This window comes from Nuphar pumila, chromosome 8, assembly GCF_984573655.1.
Source record: "Nuphar pumila chromosome 8, dmNupPumi1.hap1.1, whole genome shotgun sequence".
NCBI classification, from domain to species: domain Eukaryota; kingdom Viridiplantae; phylum Streptophyta; class Magnoliopsida; order Nymphaeales; family Nymphaeaceae; genus Nuphar; species Nuphar pumila.
This window is the reverse complement of record NC_143256.1, coordinates 101218659-101239186: the sequence shown is the minus strand read 5'-3', so window position 1 is coordinate 101239186 and position 20528 is coordinate 101218659. Positions and strand designations below refer to the sequence as shown.

Genomic DNA, 20528 nt, shown 5'->3' with positions numbered 1-20528 from the left:
AGCTCAAAGATGATACTAGTTTTCCAAATTATGTCAGTGTCAAGACCAAATTAAAATGGCTCTGGAAATATTTTAGTTGCTTCTATCTTGTTTTGGAATTTATGCTTGCAACAGAAACTCAACTTGGTGAATGCTCCCATAGTTAAAAAAAAAATATCATAGTTGAATTCTTATATCATTAATCAACATCCAACATACAAAGATCTACATAGTTGAATAGACCTTGCAATCCATGGCACTTTCTTTTAATCAAATAAGCTCGGAGCTGGAATGAAGAATTTTCATGACAACAATATATAACAAACACAACCTCTATTAAGACAACAACAATAAATTCTAGCAAAAGAATTACAAAGCACCAGTTTTATCAAGCCTTCTTTAGAAAATAAGGTTCCAACTTCATAAAACCAATTAAACTATGATATGTCACCAGAATGTAGATGTGAAAACAAGGTGCAACAAGGTATTGTGCATGTGTATGCACCTTAATGTACAATAAGAATGCTTACTTTTGTTTCATTCTTTTAAATTGCTTACAAGCCCACAGGTAAAATTACAAATTAAGTACCAAGCTGCTGCAGCTGGAAGTCTCAATGGGAGAAGCAACATCTGGACTGAAAAAAAAAACTTAGAACCTAGAATAATCATTGGGAGAAAAAGCATGTTTTGCTTCATTAGGAATATCATCCTACCATGTTTATCAACTCTGAATCAACGTGTTAAAATAATTCTATAATAAATAAAAGGTAAGAGAGAACATGCAGAACCATAAAGCATCATTTTCATAAATGGATTAACTGAAAACCATAGGCAATTACCACTTTACCAATTGCCACATGGACTTCAAAGTGGAAGGATCAAGAGAGAACCATGATGACAAAACCAGAAGCATCTACAAAATGATTTTGAAGTTTTTTGCATATCAATATAAACTCGTTTTGAACATATATAAACATTTGACATAAATGTGCTAACCTTTAGAAAAAATATCAACGATTCTAAAATCAGCTAAAACTAAATAAAGAATAGCTTATACTTTGCAAGGAATGTTTGAAGAATCAAGTGCACTTGCAAGTGGTAATGAAAAAAATTTATTTAGTAATGGATTCAGTAATGGGCCACAAATAAATGTGAACATACAAGATGTCCCCTTAAAGCTAACAACAATGCATTAAATACCAAAAGTATTTCTTTTTTATGCATATGTAGGGAAGAACAAATTACACATCTATGATGGTTCCAGCCACATCAACCCTTACAAAATTGAATTCATCATTTACCAATTCTGTAGCTTTGCCCCAATCCATATTCCCAAATGGGTCTTTGTCCAATAATGCATTGTTGTCTCCACCAGAGTTACCGGAAGCTTCTTAGGTAGGTGGGAAGCTCGCTTCCCGGAAACTCGCTTCGGAAGCGCGATACTCCTCGCTTCCGAAACTTCATGGGAAGCTCGATTCTCCCACGCTTCTCATATGCATACTATATGTTTTTCTCATGTTTCTTTTCAGCTTTTTCATGTATTTTCTCACGCTTTCACTCACTTTCCATGTACTTTCTTTAAATTGGTAACCATCATTGTTAGATTTTAACAAAAATTTAACTCTTTTACAGAAAAATCATGATATATAAGAATGATCAATTTTATTTTAGTTTTTATTTGTTTCTTGTTTGATTCCATATTACTTTATTTTTTATTCATATTTCGCTTTTAAATTGAAACTTCGCTTCCCGCTTCGTATAAATTTTAAAATGCCTCGCTTCTCGCTTCCGCTTCCCGTATCGTTTTCCGCTTCCGCTTCTTAGTTTGGCAACCTTGGTCTCCACCCATATCGTGGGTATCTCTAAGCTTATTCTTACAAACAATATGCCAATCAAGTTCTATTGGATCTTCTATATAGAAAACTTGGCTCACTTGAGATGCCAATACATAAGATTCTTTATTATGACATGAAAGTAAATGCGAGAAGTTCACCAGTATAAACCCATGCTCATTAGTTTTTTTACCGTTGTTAGATAGCACATCCACCCAATCACACTTGAATAGCATAAAATTTAGTCCTCGAGGATACAATATCTCAATTATGTCTATTAAACATCCATAAATTGGTATGACCCCAACAACAGGATGTTTGTCCTTAGAATGTGCAATACTCAAAGTCTCTGACATAACCATCACACCACTACTTTGAGTTTTAGCTGATATGTCCTTGTCATAAGTTCAAAAATTATATCCATTGATGATGTATCCAGTAAACTGTTTTACAAAAAGAAACAGACCTGAGGCAAGAGACTCAAGTATGTCTTCCAATTGATAGTTGGCCTCCTTGCCGAAACGCAGTGGTCAACCCCCTGCGGTTTTCGTCAGGGGGTCGACCCCCTGTGTTCTTGTAGGGGGTCGACCCCCTGTAGTTTTGGTAGGTCATTGGGTACTGGGCTTCTCAAGGCCTATGCAAAATGTTTTAGTTTGCCTCAGTTTTTTTTTTATGGTGACTTTATTTTAAAACATTGTTTTTTGCAGATTTCTCAACAGAACCCGCTTGTACTCAGCCACCCATGGTAAGTAAGTGAAAAAAACAATGCAAATCGGGTAAATACCCGTGGTGAGTAAGTGATGCAAGCGTATCACATGTTATTTAATTTATTAGATGTAACACTTAATTTTTCACACATTCACTTAGTTGTTGATATTTAGGGTTGCTTTGTTAGAGTTCGGAGATCATGCTAAGCATGATTTTAATGTATGAATATGAAAGTGTTCTTATTTTTGGAGTACGGAGTCCATGCTAGGCATGATAGTAGTTAGTGGAATATTGAAGTGTGTTTACTGCAGGTACATGTTTGCCATTTGTTTGATATGAATGATTACGATTTATTGCAATGTTTGATGTAATTGTATTTATGCTTGCATGCAGTTACTTTCAATTTAATGTGTTTTCCATGTGAAATTGTATAATTGTATTGTGTCATTAATAGTTTGCACATGAAAATATTAAGTTATCAATGCATGCATCAAAATTCTTGTTATTGTATAATATCATATATTGCATGATAAATTTGATATTTTCTTCATCATAGCATTCTGATAGTTCCCTTTTAATTCGTTAGGTTATTATTCGTAACATCATAAGAAAATGACTGCAAACCGTGAATGGATGTACCGTAGGATATTGGACAATGAGTTATTGCATGAATATATGGATGACGTTGAAAGTTTTATTGAATTTGCAACGGCAAGTGTCAGTACAGTGGATCCCACAGGTCGGATTAGGTGTCCCTGCAAGATTTGTAAGAATAATCGATTTGTAGAACCTTATGGCGTTAGAAATCACCTATACAGGAAGGGTTTTGTGAGTGATTATCAGAACTGGATGTTTCATGGAGAAGAATTTAGAAACGATTTTGATGCACAGGTGAATGTGGTGCACGATAATCCATATACAAATTTGATATTTGATGCTGCAGGAACAGAACTGGGTTCTGCTATGAGTTCTAGTGATGTAAGAACTGCCGTAGATGAAAAATCACCAAACAATGCAGCTAGTAAATTTTATGATTTACTTAGAGATGCTGATGAGCCACTTTGAAACGGTTGCGAGAGTCACACTATCTTGTCCACAGTTCTTCAACTAATGAATTTGAAGTCCGAGTATAATTTGAGTCAATCATGTTTTGACCGTTTGTGCATGATTGTGAAGAGTATGTTGCCCAAAGATGAGAAATTGCCACAAAATTTCTATCGTGCGAAAATTATGGTCAACGCTCTAGGTATGAGTTACAAAAATATTGATGCTTATCCAAATCCCTGCATGTTGTATTTCAAGGAGCAAAAAAACAACATATCATGCCCGTCATGTGGGCATCCTCGGTTCAAGCCAAAGACAAGAGGCAATGATAGCACGAGATCAAAGAAAGTTTCATATAAGTCGCTCCGCTACTTTCCTATCACTCCTAGATTGCAGTGATTGTATATGTCTTCATGGACAACTAAATACATGAGATGACATGCAAATAAAGTTCGACACGATGAAAACAAGATCACACATCATGTTGACGCTGAAGCTTTGAAGCACTTTGATCGTACTCATCAGAACTTCACAATAAAAGTGCGAAATGTTAGACTTGGTCTATGTACAGATGGATTTAATCCATTTGGGGGTAGATCAACTCTATACTCATACTGGCCAGTATTTATAACTCCATACAACCTTCCACCAAGTTTGTGTATGAAACGTCCAAATATTTTCTTATCTCTGTTGATCCCTGGTCCGACCTCATCTGACGAAAATCCTGATGTATATTTAAGGTCATTGATTGATGAACTAAAAGTACTGTGGGATGACAGTGTTACCACATATGATGCCCACAAAAAACAAAATTTCAACATGAAGGCCGCTATTCTATGGACAATCAGTGACTTCCCTGCATATGATATGCTATCTGATTAGAGCACACATGAGAGGTTGGCATGTCCGTACTGCATGAAGGATTCCAAAGCTTTTAGATTGACGCATGGAAGGAAGCCTTGCTGGTTTGAGTGACATCGTCGATTTCTACCCAGCGACCATCCGTTTCGACGACAAAATAATGCGTTTAAAGCAGACACAACTAAAATGGAAGGCTCATCCACAAGATTGTCTGGCATAGAGATTATAAGAAAATTACGATACTTTCTAGATGTATTGACAGATGTCCGTAGTACTACACCCTTCTGTGGATTTGGGAATGATCACAATTGGACGAAGAAATCTATTTTTTGGGAACTACCGTATTGGCCGACCCTATTGATAGGGCATAATTTGGATGTGATGCATGTGGAGAAAAATGTGTTTGATAATGTGTTCAATACAGTAATGAATGTTAAAGGGAAAACGAAGGATAATCCGAAGGCCCGTATGGATTTAAAAGTAATATGTAAAAGACCAGAATTAGAACTCAAAGAGTATAATGACAAAGTACTGAAACCAAAGGCAAAGTACGTGCTTGAACATGATCAAATAAAACATGTATGTCAATGGTTGAGACAATTGAAATTTCCAAATGGATATGTCTCTAACATTGCTCGGGCTGTGAAGATTGACGATGAACATTTATATGGGTTGAAGAGCCATGATTGTCATATCTTTATGCAACGATTGATACTCCTAGCATTCCATGATATGTTAGACAAACCTATATGGGGGGTATTGTCTGAGTTGAGTGGATTTTTCAGAACATTGTACGCATCGGAGGTCGTAGTATCAGATGTAAAGAATCTCGAGCACTCTGTCATCACCACTGTTTGTCTGCTAGAAAAGATATTTCCGCCAGCATTTTTCGATGTTATGGAACATTTGATCATATATTTGCCATATGAACTAAGGGTTGGTGACCCTGTGCAATATCGATGGATGTATCCATTTGAAAGGTATATATTTTTTTATATTTGTCTCTTTAATGACAGATATTTAAAGTTTGAAATGTATATTTTTGCCAGATGCATGTTCGATCTCAAAAAAAAGGTTCGTAATAAAGCAAGAGTAAAAGACTTTATTTATGAGGCGTACACTTTAGAAGATATTTCAAATATCTCATCTATGTACTTCGAACCTCATATTCCAACACGTTACACATGCCCGCCCTGTAACGATGATGGAGAACAAGTAACTGTAGCTGACAAGCTGTCGATATTTCAACCACTTGGGCATGCATTTGGTAGTTGCCGATCAAGGCTCTTGACAGATCGAGAGCAAGATGCAACACACATCTATATTTTTTTTAATTGCTCAGCGATCGACTCATACGTCGAGTAAGTATATGTAGACGCAACACAATTATAAATCCTTTTATGCTCTATACGTGGATACATGACTCGGTAATATAAGTATTTATGGTTTGCAGACGATTTGATCTGGAGTTGCAAAGAGAAGTTTCACATCTCACTGATGCAGAAGTACAAAAAGAACGTGAAACTAAGTTTGTGGAGTGGTTGAAACAGTTGATAAAGAAACTAACATAAATTTTGTACTTGTAAACAATAGTAACTTACTTGGTTGGTCGTGATCACAATCATTGTTTATGTTTGTGCGTAGGTCCGCCATGGTGATGTTAAAGATCAAGGAATATGTGATTTAGAAAATGGTCCGACCAAAGTTGTGCAATGCTACAACGGGTACATCATAAATGGCTATCGATTTCATACAAAAGATTACGGTATAAACAAATCAACGATGAATAGTGGCGTGTGTGTCAAGGGTACAAGTTACGGTGAAAATGAACATGATTACTACGGTGTTATAGAGAAAATAATGGAGTTGACTTACTTAGGCATAAATAACAGGGTAACTTTATTCAAGTGTCATTGGTTTGATCCAACTGCAACAAGACTCGACAAAGCTTTAGGCATTGTGGAGGTGAATCATAAATCCAGGTTTGGAACATATGAACCATTCATATTAGCCTCGCAAGCTCAACAAGTTTATTATACTTCATATCCGAGTATAAAAAAGTCAGATAAAAATGAATGGTGGGTAGTTTGCAAGGTGAAGTCCAAATTATACCATGAGTATGATCAGTTACAGGAAGATAAGTTAGCTGAAAACAACGATTACTATAAATCAGATGATATCTATGACTTCGCTTATGGTCACGATGTTGCGCATGATATGCATGTCATATCTCCATTGGCCGATGAAACATTCATAGAAGAATGTGATCCAAATGATATACCAAGTGGATGGGTAAACAATGAAGAAGAAGAAGAAAAAGAAGAAGAAAGTCAAACAAGTGACGAGGAAGAATTCTAAAGCTAGTGAGCAAAATCTTGTAATACAAACCTCTATTTAAATGCATTGCAATACTTGATGTGAATGATTTGAATTATTTGAATGTATTGTAATACCTGATGCAAATGAATGAGTTGTATTGCAATACTTGATGTGAATGATTTGAATTATTTGAATGTATTGTAATACTTATACGAGTGATTTGAATGCATTGCAATGAATGATGTGAATGATTTGAATTATTTGAATGTATTGTAATACTTGATGCGAATGAATGAGTTCTATTACATTACTTGATGTGAATGATTTGAATTATTTGAATTATTTGAATGTATTGTAATACTTGATACGAATGATTCAAATGCATTGCAATACTTGATGTGAATGATTTGAATTATTTGAATGTATTGTAATACTTGATACGAATGATTTGAATGCATTGCAATGAATGATGTGAATGATTTGAATTATTTGAATGTATTGTAATACTTGATGCGAATGAATGAGTTCTATTACAATACTTGATGTGAATGATTTGAATTATTTGAATGTATTGTAATACTTGATACGAATGATTCAAATGCATTGCAATACTTGATGTGAATGATTTGAATTATTCGAATGTATTGTAATACTTGATACGAATGATTTAAAAGCATTGCAATACTTAATGTGAATGATTTGAATTATTTTAATGCATTGCAATACTTGATGTGAATGATTTGAATGCATTGTAATACCTGATGCGAATGATTTGAATGCATTGCAATGCTTGATGTGAATGATTTGAATGCATTGCAGTGTTTGATATGAATGATTTGAATGTATTGTAATACTTGTTGCGAATCATTTGAATGTATTGCAATACTTGATGCAAATGATTTGAATTATTGTAATACTTGATGCGAATTACTTGAATGTATTGTAATACTTGATGCAAATTATTTGAATGTATTGTATGACATATGTTATTTGTTAGAATATGGTTCATGGAGGTTACAGTGATCGCTCATCCAGTAGTAGCCAGGCCCAACCTTCATCTTCACGGGCTCCTGTGATAGGTATATCATTTAACTAATTGAATGCTTGATTAGTTCAAATGCGCATTCTGAGAATTTCTAACGTATTTTTTATAGATGATGTTTCGCCTGTACACGACCCACCTATATCAGTTGAACACACAAGTCGGGAGCCAACACAGGAAGCAGGGTCTTCTCAGTCTGACACAAGAAGACTCATTCGAATAGTGTATATCGATAATCGACCGTAAGTATTTCGTTTTCAATTATTGCATATCTTATAAATATTTTATATTGATATTTACTGTGTACCAATTCATGTGCATCACGAGGTTTGAGCCACAAGTAGTATACGAGATTAGGAATTCACTTCTTCAACATCTACCAGGACCGGTTGCTCAATGGAAAGAGTATCCAAAGGAGGTGTTAGATAGATTGTGGTCATCATTCACGATATACAGTTGTTTCTCATAGTTAATGTGTTTCATATTTAATTTTTTTTAGTTATGTCTACTAACTTTCTGAAAATATCTGTAGGCTTCAAATCGCTTCGCAACTACGGTGGAAGAAAATGATGCAAGGAAGGTGTGACAGAAAGTGGCTGTCAATCGATTTGCAGATATGTTGCACAATATGAAGACTGCAGCAAAAAAAGCATCTGGCGGAATAGATGATCCACTACAGTGGAGGGGCCATGACCCCATTACTAGCAGGAGAGATTATTGGGATGGAATGTGCGATAAGTAGGCGGGAGATGCATTTCGAAATCGCTCTGCGAAGGCTGCACAAAATCGAGCGAAAATGACCGAAGCCCATCTACACACAGGTGGATCTAAGACATTTGGGAGTCACCAGAAGAAAATTGTAACTCATCAATATATAATATTAATTTTATAAGTATTGTTGCAAACTTGTTAACTAAAACTTTTATCATTTCACTTCACAAGAATCAGAAAAAGAAGGCATTGTACCATATAAGGATGTGTTTGTTGAAACACATAAACGGAAGACCATGGGAGACTTCGTATCAGAGAAGGCGAGAACGACAACGGTATGTATTTATTCTACTAATAATCAATGCAATATGCAACTTATCATAATGTTATCATTAATTATTAATGCATACTTTAAACATTATTTTGTAGGAGGCATATGAGCAACAGATGGTAGAGCGATATGACGATGACACTACTCAGCATCCATCATTTGATCCTGCAGCATGGGTGACTGCAGCAGGTGAACCCGAAAAAGGTCGCGTGTTCGGGTTTGAGAGTAATATGAACACTTCACCTATTATTGCTTCTTCCAGTTACGGCTCACAGACTTCTTCCGCAGTCGTAAGCTCCAAGCAACATGCTATTCTTTCTGGTGAAGATGTACGCTAGATCGTTAAGGACACACTGCGTGACTACTTCCATGAAACCGTCACCGACGTTCTGCGAGATGAGTTCAACAGTTTTTTGCTGAATAGGGGATCTTCGATTGCAGGTCCCTCTCAGGTATAATCACATATTCAGTTTTTTGACTGTCTTAGAACACATATGAGCATAATTGAATCACATATATAACTGTTTGTCTGCCTTAGAGCACATATGAGCATGATAGAATCACATATAGAGTTTTTTGCCTGTCTTAAAGCACATATGAGCATGCTATAATCACATATAAAGTTTTTTGCCTGCCTTAGAGCACATATGAGCACGATAGAATCATATATAAAGTTTTTTTTACTGCCTTAGAACACATATGAGCATGCTATAATCACATAATCAATTTTTTGACTGCCTTAGAACACATATGAGCATGTTATAATCACATATTCAGTTTTTTGACTACCTTAAAACACATATGAGCATGCCAAAATCACATATAGAGTTTTTTTACTGCCTTAGAACATATATCATTCATGATAGAATCACATATAAAGTTTTTTGCTTTGCCTGCTTTAGAGCACATATGAGCATGATAGAATCACATATAGAGTTTCTCTGACTGCCTTAGAATACATATGAACATGCTATAATCACATATTTAATTTTTTGACTGCCTTAACACACATATGAGCACGATCGAATCACATATATAGCTTTTTGCCTGCCTTAGAGCACATATGAGCATGGTAGAATCACATATAAAGTTTTTCTAGCTGCCATAGAACACATATGAGCATGATATAATCGCATATAAAGTTTTTTGGCTGCCTTAAAACACATATCATTCATGATAGAATCACATATAGAGTTTTTTGGCTGCCTTAGAGCACATATGAGCATAATAGAATCATATATAAAGTTTTTTTACTGCCTTAGAACACATATGAGCACATGATAGAATCACATATAGTGTATAATTTATTTCATTATATTTTGTTTATCAATACTGACTGTTCTTTTCTTGTGTAGGCTGCTAGCGATAATCAGCGTAGCGAAGCTGAAAGGACAGATCAAGGCAATGAACAAGAAGACGCACAAAATCTTGGCGATGATTAGAGAACTGTGTTGAAGAAGTTCTATTTTTTTTTTCGAAATTATAATTGTTGAATTGTAAATAATTAAACTTTTTAATTTTAAGGTGGAACGATTAATTGCTGTAGATTCCTTTTATATGAAATTTTATGTGTACTTTGTTTTTTATTTACAGGAAATATAAATTGTACAAGAAATATAAATTGTACCGTTCTCGATATTTAATTTTCAAATAATTTTTTTTATTTTTTTTCGTGTTTGCGACGGATTAGCGATGGATTTTTCCGTCGCTATGCATATAAATCTAGCGACGTCTTAGCGACGGATGTAAATCCGTCGCCAATCCGAGGTCGCCGTTTAGTACCGGCGGATTGGCGACGGAATACGTCGTTCGTTATTTCGTCGCAATTAGCGACGGAACTGGCGACAAATTTATTCTGTCGCCAGTTAGCATCAAAAAATTTGCGACGCAAGCTTTCCGTCGCCTCGTCGTCGCTAATCCGTCGCTAAGCCGGTTAGCGACGGAATGTGATCGTCGCTAATCCAGTGCTTTGTTGTGGTGAAAGCTCAGTCTTATGTTTATCTCCTTTAAGTCAAGACGAGCATTCAAACCATCCTTTGATTTAAACTTAAGGTGCAATGGAGTTCCAAGCACATTATCATATATGTTTTTTTTCAATATGTACAATGTCTGGATTATGTTTGAGTTTATTCTCAGACCAATATGGTAGCTGGTAGAGTATACTATTTTTTTTTTAGTTATTAGGAAATGTTGGCATCTCCTCCTCATTGGGTGCTCTGTTAGCTTTCATCCTCTTTTGCTTCCTTGTAGTCTTTGTAGGATTCTTACAAAGTATAGTTGGAATATGGTTTACTATTTCAACAACCTCTTTTCTTGTTAATAGGGTGGAAGTTCCTCTAAGTTTAATAGTATCATCAACCCCCCTTTTATTTCTATGAATTCGATGTTCTTCATGTAAGAATTTTTGGTTTTCCATATATCAAGTCTGACTACTATGTTTCAAATATATGCTACGTACCATCTTAGCATACAAGACAAGTCTTATAACCTTTAGTGCTATAACCCGATACCATACCATATCTTGAAAAGTCATGTATTGTCCATAACAACTTCATACACAATTTAAATATGTCATTCAACGAAGAATCATATATTTCCAATCCTTCTTCCCATAACTCATTCAGCTCATCAACCAAAGGTTTCATGTAAACATCTATGGCATTTTGAGAACCTAAAAGACCAGGTATAAGCAAAGAGAGGATCATATTTGACTGCTCATTACCACCCATGGAGGCATATTTAAATGGATAAGAATAATCGGCCACGTGCTCTGTCCAAGACCCATGTTGTGAAAAGGATTGTAACCGTCATTTGCTAGAGCAAGTCTAACATTTTGACTATCCACTACAAATGCTGGGTACATTGCATCAAAGTGTTTTTATGCTATAGAATCAGTAGAATGTCTTTAACACCTAATCTTCATTATGCTCCTCATAATGTCATCTCATGTTTGTTGTAGTTTTTCTGCACATATACAAATGTTGGAGTCTTGGTTTCAAAGGCAACCATCACCGAACCTTTTCTAGAATTCTTTTTTTAGCACTAGCTTCTGGATTCTTTTATCATGAAATTCTATAAACATCACACTTGTCTTTGAACTTTGACTCTTTGTAGTACAACATATGGTCTCTTGGGCAAGCATGATTTTTTTTGTAGTCCAATCCTAAGCCTGAAATAATTCTCTTGCACTGAGAGAACTTCTCTAGCAAACTCGACTCCTTTGGCAACACTTCTCTTATCAATTCAAGTAATATCTCGAATGACTTGTTGCTCCACCCTCTGAGGTTTTGATATGCCAAAGTTTGACAAGAAAAGATAATGCCATATATGTCTTACAATAAGAAAATAAAGCTTTGCCCAATTCATGTGTATATTTATAAAAATTAGAAGTGCTGACATTAAGTAGCTCATTTCCTTCTGAAATCTCTTGACCAGCTTCTTCAACCGAGGCTTGGTTTTCAAATGTGGCATGCAACAAACCCACCATATCATGATCTGGAATGTCCTCCACATCATCCTCCAATTGGTCATCTTCAGTTCCTAGCATGTGCTCATATTTAGATGTCGGCACTATACTCTCTCTATGCGCAAACCATACAATATAATTTTTCATCATCTCATAAATTATCATATGTTCTTTAACCAATTCTTGACTTCGATACCTTGAATTGCAACATTTTATACATGGACACTTCAACATTCCATCATTGGTCATGTCATAAGCTAAGCTATAATTAATAAATGCATCCAACCCTTCCTTATACTCTCTAAACATTTTATCTTTTCTAACTCAACTCGTATCCATCATCAGAGACTTTGCAAAATCCTACAACACCAAACAAATAAATTATATCATAACTTAAACATAAAAAAAGTTAAACATGAGCAATATAAATTGCTCGGAAGCATGCAAAGGCATAAACAAGACATAAACAATACACTTTTCATAATATTGTTATCAATATCAAAATAAGTATAATATGATGAGATGCTAGTCCTGAATGCGTCACATGGAGATTCGAGCTGACCACATATGGCCTAGATTAAGAAAGATGCAACCTTAATAAGAGGAGCAAATACATTTTTGAACATATGGTTCCATAAGCACTGTCCACTAGAAAAAACTTAATTAAAAAAGGTAATGCTACATGAGCACCATGGTGAGCTGAGCTATGAGCAGCTCGTCTCATTTTCTGGCCCTATTTCCACCTCTTTAAGTGGTGCCTAAACGTCTTTCACAATTATGTTTTAGTCATAGATGTTATGAAACATTTGTCTCTTCTTAAATATAGCCAACTTAAATATATTGGCTATACATTTCAATTGGTTGTATAAAAATGCAATATTATTGTTTATTGTACCTTTCTCATAGTGTTAATTATAGACATTATAACACCAAGCTAAAAAATATGCTTAATATAGAGAAATTCTAAAAAAAAATCTATTAATATATCAAAACCAAGCTCAACATAAAGAAGTAGACATCAATCTTGAAATTGCTATATATGCATCCTGGTGTGCTTAAGATACAAGTTTGTCACTTGGAAGCATTTAACTGTCAAAATTTGTTATAGGTAATGCTTATAACCATAAAATTCTGCGGTTGAAGGGGTTTCAATCTTTTTTTTGAAAGATTTGCGTACTTATAGATTGAGTTGAAGTGAGCTGGGGTTAGGCAGACCCCTACAAGTTACACAACTATACCAAAAAAGAGAAAAGAAAAATAAGTGAAAGGTAAAAAAAAAATATGCCTCTCCTTAAATCTTCCTGTGTGAAGTGAAACGATGGTGGTTTTCATGTAGAAGAAAGAAACCCATGAAAGAAAAACATACAATCATCATCTTATTTATCCCTTGATTCAATGGAGATACATACATGAAAAACAAAGACATATTGACGAGATGATGGTTACAAGACAATTTGTATTCACAATTCAAATGAATTAGAAGACCCATATTTCTACCAATGAAAATTTGGGTACTTATCGATTGAGTTGAGGATACTATCGATTGCTACAAACAAAAGAGATAACAAATAATAAGTTTTATTGACTAAAACAAAACCCAAATGCCACCAAACCATAATGCAAAGTTGCAAACAATTACAAAAGACACTCAAGAAATCCCAAAATAATCAGGTATCACTTTTCTTATGGCTTGTGCTTGCCATTATGCAACATCAAAGATATATATAAGCAAAAGTTCCCCCAAAACTGACAAAGAACATTTGGGTAATTTCCAAAAACAAAGACAATGCATAGTTCCATGCCCCATTTCACCAAGAGAAACATGCACCTCCAGAGATATCAAAATACTAAAAAAAACCCATCAAAGTCAAAATCTTTCCCTCTATTTTCACTATCAGTGATTACTAAAAAAAATCAAGAATAAGGAAAGGAGGATTAAGATTGAGTAAAACCTTGGAAGAATCCCTAAATAAAACCCTATGGAAAAAAATGGAGTATCGGGGGGAAACCACAACTTACCAGAATCCTTGCAGCCAGAGCTTGGGAGGTGCCTCTATTGGAAGTGATGCATGAAAACAAATTAGGGATTTTTGGCACATCACTTCTAAAAGCCAGAAATCATTTACCATTGCTAGCGAAACAATCTCTTGCATCAGGTATTGGAAGTGCTCCCAAACAGAGCCTCAAGAGGTGATCCTTCCCCATTACTGACACCAACAAGAGAGAGAAACCTGGATGTTGGTGGCGGATGGCAGTCATCGGTGGTTGCCAATGATTGGTGATAGTCGTCATTGCTGATGGTGCTAGGGTGTGAGAAGACGAGAGAAAAATGAAAGGTTTATGGGAGAACAAAAAAAGGAAAAGCAGGAAGAGCAAGGTTTTTTACTTGCCCTGCAAAAAGTTTTGCAAGAGGGTATTAACTACGTCCTGAAGACATAGAGATACTTAGAACAACCATCTATTATGGTTTCCTTGCAGTCATAGTTAAAAGGGCATACCCTGTTCGACTATTTAAGCATGACTAGAGGCATAGTTAAAAGTGAAAGGGTCGTAGTTAAAAATCCTAGGACCCATTATTAGTGGGACTTAAATCTTCTATTCTGACCTATGTCGTTTGCCAGCTTCTCAAGGTCCTAAAGTTTTTTTTTTTTTTGAAACATTTACATATGCCTAACTTTTGACTTATTTACAAGTAGGTGCCCAACTTTTAAAATATTACAAATTTCTACCAAAATAATTCTCAAAGACCCTTCTCCCCTAACTCAGGCAAATTTACCATGGTCAAAGGTTAGTTAGAGTTACCAAAATTATCTAATTACCCTCATTTTTCATTTATTGTTAGAATGGTTTTGTAAACCCTTGTTAAGAGTTTCTTTCTCACACCCATCTGATCTCATGAACTCGGTTCTCCCGTTGGTTGTTGGTCGCCAGATCAACAACCGGGGTGACATCCATAAATTTATTGCATGGCGCATTTTTTCCACCACCTTGTTGGGTTGTTTTTTTGTTTTCCTCATTGTGGAGGATGGCCCAACTCATATGTTAAGCCCATATCGGTTAAAGTCCACAAGGAGAAGACCCAAAGACAATTGTGTCCATTCACTTAAAGAGTACAAAACCCTTTATTGCTGACTGATGAAGTGTGATATCCCTTTTCTTTTTCATGAGAGAGAAGAGAGAAACAAAAAGAGAGAGAGAGAGTTGCAGAAAAACAAAATCTGCATTGAGGAGATGCTGCTAGTTCTTTGATCAAGAGACTGTTTGGGGACCGCCCCGTGGTCCGAACATGACTCTTCAATCTGAATGGTGGAGATCATTTTTGGGACCTCCAATCAACAGATTTCTGGGACTGTTTACGGGCCGGCACACTATTTTGGTGAGACCTTTCTATTCTCCCCAATCTTCTTGTAGAACTTGTTTGCTTGCCAAGATTGATTAGTCTTGAGATAACTATGGTTGTATGCCTCTAGTTCTAGCTAGAAAGAACTTTTCTATACCCATTATATTGTGATAGCGGAGTTTTTGAGTGGACTACGGTCTCATGGTTTTTATTCCTCACATTTGGGAGGTTTTCCACATTAAAAATTGCTTGTGTTCTTGTGGTTGTGGTGCTTTGATTGCCCAAATCAGGGTTTTGTTATTTGCCCAAATTATTACTTTATTTGTTTGATCCCTTTTAGGTCCACATAAGAGGGGATAAATGGTTTAGTTTATAAGATAGTGCTTTATCCTAATAAAGTAGTATCAGAGCAAGTTTATAATTAATCTTGTGCCTTGTGTTGAACAATGGACACTAATACAAGTAGAATGATTAGCCTGAATGGTTCAAATTACCATGTTTGGAAAGAAAAAATGGAAGATCTCTTGTATGTGAGGGATTATTATCTGCCAGTGCTTGTGTGGGTATATCAGACAATGTGTTGATTATAATGTTTTGAACCATGTCAGCGGAGAGAAACACACATTCTTTGTGAAACCCACTTGAGCAGTTATACGCTCGAAAGACTGAATAATAAACTATTTTTAATAAAATAGATGATGGCTTTGAAATATCATGATGAAACTTCTCTAATAGATCACTTAAATGAGATAGAAGCAAAAGTAAGTTCAACAGGTTTGCAAATGCTGACTGAAAGAGGCATATAAGAAGCATTGTCAGCAACTTAAGAGAGACAATAAAAAGGATAAAGGTAAGGAAAAGAAAAATGATGATGCTAACGACAATGACAGAGTTGCTACCATCACAAGTGACTTCCTTGTTAAGTATGATGATGATGTTGTGAACCTTGTATGTCATGATACCAGTTGGGTGATTGATAGCGGTGCCTCCATTCATGCTACATCTCGAAAAGATTTCTTCGCATCTTATACATCTGGTGACTTTGGGAATGCTATGATGGACAATAATGGTTCAGTTAAAGCCATTAGCGTGGGAGATGTGTGCTTGGAGACCAACAACAATACAACACTATTTCTTAAAAATATTAAACATATTCATAATATTCGCTTGAATCTAATTTCTGCAGGTAAGCTTTATAATGAGGGGTTTTGTAACACCTTTAGTGATGGACAGTGGAAGTTCACTAAAGGTTCTATGATTGTGGCTAGGGGCAAGAAGTGCTCTTCTATGTACATCATGCAAGCAAGAGTCTCTGAGGGCATTATTAATGCAGTGGAGAATGAAGGTACAATAAAGTTGTGGCACAATAAGCTTAGTCACATAAGCAAGAAGGGCTTGATGGTTTTGGCCAAGAAGAATCTCCTTTCTATAATAAAGAGTACATCCTTGAAAAAGTGTACTCATTGTTTGTTAAGAAAACAAACCAGAGTTGTATTCAAGACCTCTCCTCCTTCAAGAAAGCCATGTATACTTGATTTAGTGTATTATGAAGTTTGTGGTCCTATAAAAACAAAAATACTTGGTAGTTCTTTCTATTTTGTGATTTTTATAGATGATCATTTAAGGAAGTTGTGGGTTTATACCTTGAAGACAAAAGACCAACTGTTTGATATGTTCAAACGATTTTAGGCCTCAGTTGAGAGACAGATTGAGAAGAAATTAAAATACATTAGAACTGATAATGGGGGTGAGTATTCTGAACCTTTTGATGAGTATTGTAGACAACATGGGATCTGACATCAAAAGACACCTCCAAAGATGCCTCAGTTGAATGAGCTAGCTGAGAGGATGAACAAGACATTAATTGAAAGGGTGAGATGTTTGCTTTCAGAGGCCTAGTTGCCAACTTCTTTTTAGGGTGAGGCTTTGAGTACTGTTGTACATGTGTTGAATCTCACACCATGTGTTCCTTTGGATTTTGATATTCCAGAAAAAGTTTGGTCAAGAAAGGAAGTTTCCTATGATCACTTGTGTGTCTTTGGGTGCAGGGCTTTTGTGTATATTTCCAAAAATAAGAGGTCTAAGCTTGACGTCAAGACGAGGCACTGTGTATTCCTTAGCTATGACCAAGATGAGTTCGGCTACAGGTTTTATGATCCAGTGCAGAAGAAATTTGTGAGAAGCCGAGATGTTGTGTTTATGGAAAATCAAACCATGCAGGGCATTGAGAAGACAAATGAGTCAATGCCACAATATATTGATGATTTGATTGACTTGGATCCAGTCCCTCTGACACATATGCCGACATAGGTTGGGGATGAAGTTTAGGATGACCAATAGGGTATATGTAATATAAATGCTCCCATAGACGTTGGGATATATGATAATGTTCATGAGTAATTGCCAGTGTCAGAGGTTTCACCAGATGTCCCACTCAGGAGGTCTAATAGAGACCGACAACCTTCCATATGGTAGTCTGTTAATGAGTATGTGCTACTGACTGATAGGGGAGAGATCAAATGTTATGCAGAAACCATGGAAGATGAACAAAAAAATGAGTCGGTTGATGCCATGCAAGATGAGATAAAGTCATTGCACGAGAATCACACTTTTGAGTTGGCAAAGTTGCCCAAGGGCAAAAGATCTTTGAAAAATAGGTGGGTATACAGAGTGAAGCAAGATGAACACACTTCACAACCATGATACAAAATTAGAATGGTTGTAAAGGAATTCAATCAAAAGAAAGGTATTGATTTTGATGAAATTTTTTCTCTAGTTGTTAAGATGTTGTCCATTTGTGTGGCTCTGGGTTTAGTAGCTAGTGTTGATTTGGAGGTTGAACATATGGATGTGAAGACTGCTTTCCTTCATGGTGACTTAGACAAGAAAATTTATATGGAGCAACCAGAGGCTTTTAAAGTGAAAGGAAAAGATGATTATGTGTGCAAGCTGAATAAAAGCCTTTATGGTTTGAAGCATGCACCTAGACAATGGTACACTAAGTTTTGAGTCAATTATCGGAGAGCGAGGCTACTAGAAAACAACTTCTGACCATTATGTTTTTGTGCAAAGATTCTTTGATGATGATTTTATTATATTATTACTTTATGTCGATGACATGTTGAAGAAGCAGTTGAGTAAATCCTTTGCTATGAATGATTTAGGGCCAGCAATGCAAATTCTTGGCATCCGAATTTATCGAGATAGAATAGCCAAGAAGTTGTATATGTCACAAAAGTTGTATATTGGAAAAGTACTTAAAAGGTTCAATATTAACAAGGCTAAGGTGGTTAGCACCTTAAGTTAAGAGTTCCATATGCCTCAACTGTAGGAAGTTTGATGTATGCAATGGTATGCATGAGGCCAGACATAGCCCTTGTCGTTGGTGTTGTTAGCCACTTTTTGTCTAATCCAAGAAGAGAGTATTGGAATGCAGTCAAGTGCATTATGAAATATTTTTGAGTCACTTTAAGCTTAAGACTCTCTTTTGGAAGTGGAAAACCAGTGCTAGTTGACTACACCAATTTAGATATGGCAGGAAATGTGGATACCCGAAAGTCTACTTTAAGTTATTTGATAACATTCTCAGGTGGGGTTGTATCTTGGCAATCAAGGTTACGAAAATGTATTGCACTTTCTACAATAGATACAAAGTATATTGCAACAACTGAAGCATGTAAAGAGTTGTTGTGGATGAAGAAGCTTATACATGAGCTCAGTTTCAATCAACAACATTACATGGTATTTTGTGATAGTCAAAGAGTTATTCACCTTGGTAAGAATTCTACTTTCATAAAAGATCAAAGCACAATGATGTGAGGTATCATTGGATAAGAGATGCTCTTAATGAAAAGTTGTTTGAAATTGAGAAAATTCATACCGATCATAATGACTCTGATATGTTAACAAAGGCACTACTGAGGGGGAAGCTTGAAGTCTGTCATTCGATCACGGGGATAGCAAATCCCTCCACATAGTCGAAAAGTGGGAGATTTGTTGGGTTGTTTGTCTTAATGTGGAGGATGGCCCAACTCATGTGTTAAGCCCATGCGGGTTAAAGTCCACAAGGAAAAGACCCAAGGACAATTGTGTCCATTCACTTTAAAGAGTATAGACCCCTTTGTTGCTGGCTGATTAAGTATGATATCAATTTTCTTTTTTGTAAGAGAGAAGAGAGAAACAAAAAAAAGAGAGATAAACATATAGAAAGAGAGTGTTGCAGAAAAATGAAATTTGTGTTGAGGAGATGCTGTCAGTTCTTTGATCAAGAGACTGTTTAGAGATCAACTCATGGTCCTAGTATGACTCTTCAATCTGAATGGTGATCACTTTTGGGGCTCCCTGTCAACAAATTTATAGGACTGTTTACAAACCCATTATTTTGGTGAGATCATTCCATTCTCCCCGATCCTCTTGTAGAACTTGTTTGTTTGCTAATATCCGTGGTTGTATGCCTATAGTTCTAGCTAGAAAGAACTTTTGTATACCCATTATATTATGATAGTGGATTTTTTGGGTGGACTATGGTCGTGTGGTTTTTACTCCTCACATTGAGGAGGTTATCCATGTTAAAAATTGATTGTGTTCTTGTGCTTATCAAGGTTGCCATTTGCCCAAATTATTGCTCTATTTGTTTGATTCCTTTTAGGTCCACACAAGAGAGAATAAATTGTTTACTTTACAAGTTAGTGCTTTATCCCAATACACTTCTCCCTCTCTATGTGCCTTCATTCTGTTAGCCCATTTGAAAACCAAGTCAATAAATCTTTTTAAACATATGAAGATTGTATATAAATTTAAATAGAAAGAAAATCTCAAGATGTGAGGAGTACCGATAGTATTTGGGTAACTATAAATAGTTTTGAAAATATTCTCGGTCACAACTATAACAAAAA

The 20528-nt window shown here is 35.7% G+C and overlaps 1 long non-coding RNA gene across 2 annotated transcripts; it reads right to left on the bottom strand.

Annotated features, from left to right (window-relative positions):
- Positions 1–348: 348 nt before the first annotated feature.
- On the bottom strand, positions 349–14725 carry LOC149830069 (uncharacterized). 2 transcript variants are annotated; one of them, XR_016433622.1, is made up of 2 exons: positions 14313–14725; positions 349–614 (listed from the first exon to the last, which is right to left on the bottom strand). It is a non-coding gene; the product is annotated as an uncharacterized LOC149830069 (long non-coding RNA). The 2 variants fall into 2 exon arrangements; XR_016433623.1 differs by having other exon boundaries at positions 349–609.
- Between the last annotated feature and the right edge of the window lie 5803 nt (positions 14726–20528).